Consider the following 7060-nt stretch of genomic DNA (forward strand, 5'->3'; position numbering starts at 1 on the left):
GACCCTTGAGATGAATCTCTCCATCTCCTATGACTTGGAGGTGGAAGCTTTTGTCTTCTCTTTTCTCTTTCTAGAGGTTTCTCTGGCCTTAGGTGCCATCAATGGTTATGGAAAAACAAAAAAGCTATGCTTTTACCACACCAAACTTAGAATATTGCTCGCCCTCGAGCAAAAGAAGAAAGAATAGTAGTAGAAGAAGAAGATATGGAGGTGAGTTGATGGTTTGAATTTGAGTGGGTGGGTGTAGGTGGGTGTATGATGGTTTTGGAGGAGTAATGGATGTGAGTGGTGAAGGGTTCTTGGGAAAGAGTGATATAGGATTATGATGAGGTAAGGTGAGTGGAGGTATGTGGGGATCCTGTGGGGTCCACAGATCCTGAGGTGTCAAGGAATTGCATCCATGTACCAATTAGGCATGTAAAATGCCTTTGCATGAAATTCTGGCGTTTAAACGCCGAATTGATGCTTGTTTTGGGCGTTCAGTGCCCATCTGCAGCATGTTTCTAGCGTTGAACGCCAGTTCTATGCTTGTTTCTGGCGTTCAGCGCCAGCTTTCCTCAGTGTGCATTTCTGGCGTCTGAACGCCAGAATGCTGCTTGTTTCTGGCGTTCAACGCCAGATCCATGCTCTGTTCTGGCGTTGAACGCCAGCCAGATGCTCCTTACTGGCGTTTAAACGCCAGTAAGTCCTTCCTCCAGGGTGTGATTTTTCTTCTGCTATTTTTGATTCTGTTTTTGATTTTTCTATTTATTTTGTGACTCCACATGATCATGAACCTAATAAAACATGAAAGAACAACAAAAATAAAAATAAAATTAGATAAATAAAAATTGGGTTGCCTCCCAACAAGCGCTTCTTTAATGTCAATAGCTTGACAGTGGGCTCTCATGGAGCCTCACAGATGTTCAGAGTATTGTTGAGACTCCCCAACACTAAACTTAGAGTTTGACTGTGGGGGCTCTGGTTGACTCTGTTTTGAGAGAAGCTTACTGTGCCTCTTTTCCATGTTTACAGAAGGATGTCCTTGAGTTTTAAACTCAAGGGAGTCCTCATTCAATTGAAAGACTAGTTTACCTCTGTTAACATCAATCACAGCTCTTGCTGTGGCTAGAAAGGGTCTTCCAAGGATGATGGATTCATCCTCATCCTTTCCAGTATCTAGGATTATGAAATCAGCAGGGATGTAAAGGCCTTCAACCTTTACTAATATGTCCTCTACTTGTCCATAAGCCTGTTTTCTGGAATTGTCTGCCATCTCTAATGAGATTTTAGCAGCTTGTACCTCAAAGATTCCCAGTTTCTCCATTACAGAGAGTGGCATGAGGTTTATTCCTGACCCAAGATCACATAGAGCCTTCTCAAAGGTCATGGTGCCTATGGTACAAGGTATTAGGAACTTTCCAGGATCCTGTTTCTTCTGAGGCAATCTCAGTTGATCCAATGCATTTAGTTCATTGGTGAACAGGGGAGGTTCATCTCCCCAAGTCTCTTTACCAAATAAATTGGCATTCAGCTTCATGATTGCACCAAGGAACTTGGCAACTTGCTCTTCAGTAACATCCTCATTCTCTTCAGAAGAAGAATACTCATCAGAACTCATGAAGAGCGTAAGGAGGTTCCATGGAATCTCTATGGTCTCTAGATGAGCCTCAGAGTCCTTTGGTTCCTCAAAGGGAAACTCCTTGTTGATCACTGGACGTCCCAGGAGGTCTTCCTCCTTGGGATTCACGTCCTCCTCCTCTCTTGTGGGTTCGGCCATGATGGTCAATTCAATGGCCTTGCACTCTCCTTTTGGATTTTCTTCTGTATTGCTTAGGAGAGCACTGGGAGGAATTTCAGTGATCTTCTTACTCAGCTGGCCCACTTGTGCCTCCAAATTTCTAATGGAGGATCTTGTTTCATTCATGAAACTCAGAGTGGCCTTAGATAGATCAGAGACTAAGTTTGCTAAATTAGAGGTATTTTGTTCAGAGTTCTCTGTCTGTTGCTGAGTGGATGATGGAAAAGGCTTGCTGTTGCTAAACCTATTTCTTCCACCATTATTAAAGCCTTGTTGAGGCTTTTGTTGATCCTTCCATGAGAGATTTGGGTGATTTCTCCATGAGGGATTATAGGTGTTTCCATATGGTTCACCCATGTAATTCACCTCTGCTATTGCAGGGTTTTCAGGATCATAAGCTTCTTCTTCAGAAGATGCCTCTTGAGTACTATTGGATGCAGCTTGCATTCCATTCAGACTCTGAGAAATCATATTGATTTGCTGAGTCAATATTTTGTTCTGAGCCAATATGGCATTCAGAGTATCAATTTCAAGAACTCCCTTCTTTTGAGGCGTCCCATTACTCATAGGATTCCTCTCAGAAGTGTACATGAACTGGTTATTAGCAACCATGTCAATGAGTTCTTGAGCTTCTGTAGGCGTTTTCTTTAGGTGAATGGATCCACCTGCAGAAGTATCCAATGACATTTTAGCTAATTCAGACAGACCATCATAGAATATATCCAGGATGGTTCATTCTGAAAGCATGTCAGAAGGACACTTTTTGGTCAGTTACTTGTATCTCTCCCAAGCTTCATAGAGGGATTCACCTTCCTTTTGTCTGAAGGTTTGAACATCCACTCTAAGCTTACTCAGCTTTTGAGGAGGAAAGAACTTGGCTAAGAAAGCCGTGACTAGCTTATCCCAAGAGTTCAGGCTATCTTTGGGTTGAGAGTCCAACCACACTCTAGCTCTGTCTCTTACAACAAACGGGAAAAGCATGAGCCTGTAGACTTCAGGATCTACTCCATTAGTCTTAACATTATCACAGATCTGTAAGAATTCAGTTAAGAACTGAAAAGGATATTCAGATGGAAGTCCATGAAACTTGCAGTTTTGTTGCATCAGAGAAACTAATTGAGGTTTCAGCTCAAAATTATTTGCTCCAATGGTAGGGATGGAGATGCTTCTTCCATGTAAATTGGAATTAGGTGCAGTAAAGTCACCAAGCATCCTCCTTGCATTATTATTATTTTCGGCTGCCATCTCCTCTTCCTGTTCGAAAATTTCTGTAAGGTTATCTTTGGATTGTTGTATTTTAGCTTCTCTTAGTTTCCTCTTCAGAGTCCTTTCAGGTTCAAGGTCTACTTCAACAAGAATGTTCTTGTCCTTGCTCCTGCTCATATGAAAAAGAGGGAACAGAAAAATAATAATAATAGGAATCCTTTTTACCCAGGTATAGAGGTTCCCCTGTGTGAGTAGAAGAAGAAAAGAATGTAATGTAAAGAAGGGAAGAAGAGAAAATTCGAACACAGATGGAAGAGGGGGTTCGAATTTGGGTGAGATGAAGTGTTAGTAGATGAATAAATAAATAGAAGGAGATGAGAGAGAAGGAGTTTCGAAAATTAAAAATTAAAATTTAAAGTTAAATTTTGAAAATAGTTTTTGAAAAAGGTTAGTAATTTTTGAAAATTAGGAATGAAATAAAATTAAAATTAAAAATTGAAAACAATTAATTAATTAAAAAGAATTTTTGAAAAAGAGGGAGGTATTTTCGAAAATTAGAGAGGGTTAGTTAGTTAGGTAGTTTTGAAAAAGATAAGAAACAAAAAAAAAGTCAATTAGTTAGTTGAAAAAGATTTGAAAATCAATTTTGAAAAGATAAGAAGATAAGAAGTTAGAAAAGATATTTGAAAATTAAATTTTTGAAAAAGATAAGATTTAAAAAAAAAAGATATGATAGGAAGATATGATTATAATTAGTTTTGAAAAAAATTTGATTTTTTTTTAAAATCATAATTAATGACTTGACTCACAAGAAATCACAAGATATGATTCTAGAATTTAAAGTTTGAATCAAAACATTAATTGTTGATGATATTTTCGAAAATATGATATAAAGTTAAGAAAAAGATTTTTGAAAAATATTTTTAAGATTTTCTAAAATAAATAAGAAAAATGAAAAAGATTTGATTTTTGAAAAAGATTTTGAAAAAGATAAGATTTTTAAATTGAAAATTTGATTTGACTCATAAGAAACAACTAGATTTTAAAAACTTTTGAAAAAGTCAATCCAAATTTTCGAAATTTATGAGAGAAAAAAAGGAAAGATATTTTTTTTATTTTTGAATTTTTAATGATGAGAGAGAAAAACATGAAAAATGATGCAATGCATGAAAATTTTGGATCAAAACAATGAATGCATGCAAGAATGCTATGAATGTCAAAATGAACACCAAGAACACTTTGAAGATCATGATGAACATCAAGAACTTATTTTTTGAAAATCTTATATGCAAAGAAAACATGCAAGACACCAAAATTAGAAATCTTTCATGTTCAGACACTATGAATGCAAAAATGCACATAAAAAACAAGAAAAGACACAAAACAAGAAAACATCAAGATCAAACAAGAAGACTTACCAAGAACAACTTGAAGATCATGAAGAACACTATGAATGCATGAATTTTTCGAAAATTTTATGCAAACTTTAAAACATGCAATTGACACCAAACTTAAAATTGACTCAAGACTCAAACAAGAAACACAAAATAATTTTTTATTTTTATGATTTTATGATTTTTCTTGTATTTTTTGAAAATTAATTTGAAAAAGAAAAATAAGGATTCCAAAATTTTTAATATGAATTCCAGGAATCTTGCATTCTTAGTCTAAAGCTTCAGTCCAGGAATTAGACATGGCTCACTAGCCAGCCAAGTTTTCAATGAAAACTCCGGTCCAAAACACTAGACATGGCCAATGGCCAGCCAAGCTTTAAGTGACAAATCAAGCATACAGCAGCTGATGGATTAGCAACAACTAGCTTGCTCTTGATAATGTTGGGTTGGAAGCCCCAGTCCAAAAAAATTTAGACATGGCTTTACAGCCAGCCAGGCTTCAACATGCTTCATGAAACACTAGAATTCATTCTTAAAAATTCTGAAGAACATAAATAAAAAAATTTTTTTTTTCGAATATTAGTTGGGAAAAACGAAAAAGAAGAAAATATTTTTGAAAAATTTTTGAAAACTTTTTGAAAACAAAATAAGAAGAAAATTACCTAATCTGAGCAACAAGATGAACCGTCAGTTGTCCAAACTCGAACAATCCCCGGCAACGACACCAAAAACTTGGTATGCGAAATTGTTACTCTGAGGTTGTAAAATTTGTTGTTCGTTCTCTCCCTGGCATGGCGCCAATAACTGGTGCACAATACCATGGTCCAAACATAACTTCACAACTTCGCACAACTAACCAGCAAGTGCACTGGGTCGTCCAAGTAATAAAACCTTACGTGAGTATGGGTCGATCCCACGGAGATTGTTGGTATGAAGCAAGCTATGGTCACCTTGTAAATCTCAGTCAGGCGGATATCAAATGGATATAGAGTTTTCGAATAATAATAATAAATAAACAGAAAATAAAGATAGAAATACTTATGTAATTCATTGGTGAGAATTTCAGATAAGCGTATAGAGATGCTTGCGTTTCTCTGAATCTCTGCTTTCCCACTGTCTTCATCGAATCAGTCTTACTCCATTCCATGGCAAACTTTATGTAAGGGCATCACCCTCGTCAATGGCTACATCTCATCCTCTCTGTGAAAATGGTCCGATGCGCTGTCACTGCATGGCTAATCATCTGGAGGCATCACCGTTGTCAATGGCTACATCCCATCCTCTCTGTGAAAATAGTCCGATGTGCTGTCACTACATAGCTAATCATCTGGAGGTTCTCGATCATACTGGAATAGGATTTACTATCCTTTTGCGTCTGTCACTACGCCCAGCACTCGCGAGTTTGAAGTTCGTCACAATCATTCAATCCCTAAATCCTACTCGGAATACCACAGACAAGGTTTAGACTTTCCGGATTCTCATGAATGCCGCCATCAATCTAGCTTATACCACGAAGATTCTGATTAAGAGATCCAAGAGATAATCATCCAATCTAAGGTGGAACGGAAGTGGTTGTCAGGCACGCGTTCGTGGGGGAATGATGATGATTGTCACGTTCATCACATTCATATTGAAATGCGAATGAATATCTTAGAAGCGGAATAAGTTGAATTGAATTGAGAAACAGTAGTACTTTGCATTAATTCGTGAGGAACAACAGAGCTCCACACCTTAATCTATGGTGTGTAGAAACTCTACCGTTGAAAATACATAAGTGATAAGGTCCAGGCATGGCCGAATGGCCAGCCCCCAAACGTGATCAATATGATCCTAAGATGAACTAAAAATCATAAGATGATCCGAAGATTCTAATACAATAGTAAAAAGTCCTATTTATACTAAACTAGTTACTAGGGTTTACAAAAGTAAGTAATTGATGCATAAATCCACTTCCGGGGCCCACTTGGTGTGTTCTTGGGCTGAGCTTGAATGTTACACGTGCAGAGGCTCTTTCTGGAGTTGAACGCCAGGTTGTAACGTGTTTCTGGCGTTCAACTCTGGTACGTGACGTGTTTCTGGCGTTTAACTCCAGACTACAGCGTAGAACTGGCGTTCAACGCCATTTTGCGTCGTCTAAACTCGACCACAGTATGGACTATTATATATTTCTGGAAAGCCCTGGATGTCTACTTTCCAACGCAATTGGAAGCGCATCATTTTGAGTTTTGTAGCTCGAGAAAATCCACTTTGAGTGCAAAGAGGTCAGAATCCAACAGCATCAGCAGTCCTTCTTCAACCTCTGAATCTGATTTTTGCTCAAGTCCCTCAATTTCAGCCAGAAAATACCTGAAATCACAGAAAAACACACAAACTCATAGTAAAGTCCAGAAATGTGAATTCAACATAAAAACTAATAAAAACATCCCTAAAAGTAACTAGATCCTACTAAAAACATACTAAAAACAATGCCAAAAAGCGTATAAATTATCCGCTCATCACAGTCGTAAGTAATTAACTCATGTCCTCTCATCAAGTTAACCTCCTCCACTGCTGCAATCCACCATGTTGAGATGACTCATGTCTTCTCATCAAGCCACCTCTAGGTTTCTCACTGTATCAGAAGATGAAGCTCTAAGCAATCCACTCCCCTCCACGATCCTACTCAAGGTGCCACAGATCA

General features: G+C 37.7%; 1 non-coding gene across 1 annotated transcript; it reads left to right on the plus strand.

Moving 5' to 3' along the window:
- Window positions 1-2521: 2521 nt before the first annotated feature.
- Window positions 2522-2629, plus strand: LOC148567151 (small nucleolar RNA R71). Its single transcript, XR_015881905.1, has one exon. It is a non-coding gene; the product is annotated as a small nucleolar RNA R71 (small nucleolar RNA).
- The last annotated feature ends 4431 nt before the right edge of the window (window positions 2630-7060 follow it).

Source organism: Arachis ipaensis, chromosome B4 (assembly GCF_059453495.1).
Source record: "Arachis ipaensis isolate K30076 ecotype BB chromosome B4, ASM5945349v1, whole genome shotgun sequence".
Taxonomy (NCBI): Eukaryota; Viridiplantae; Streptophyta; class Magnoliopsida; order Fabales; family Fabaceae; genus Arachis; species Arachis ipaensis.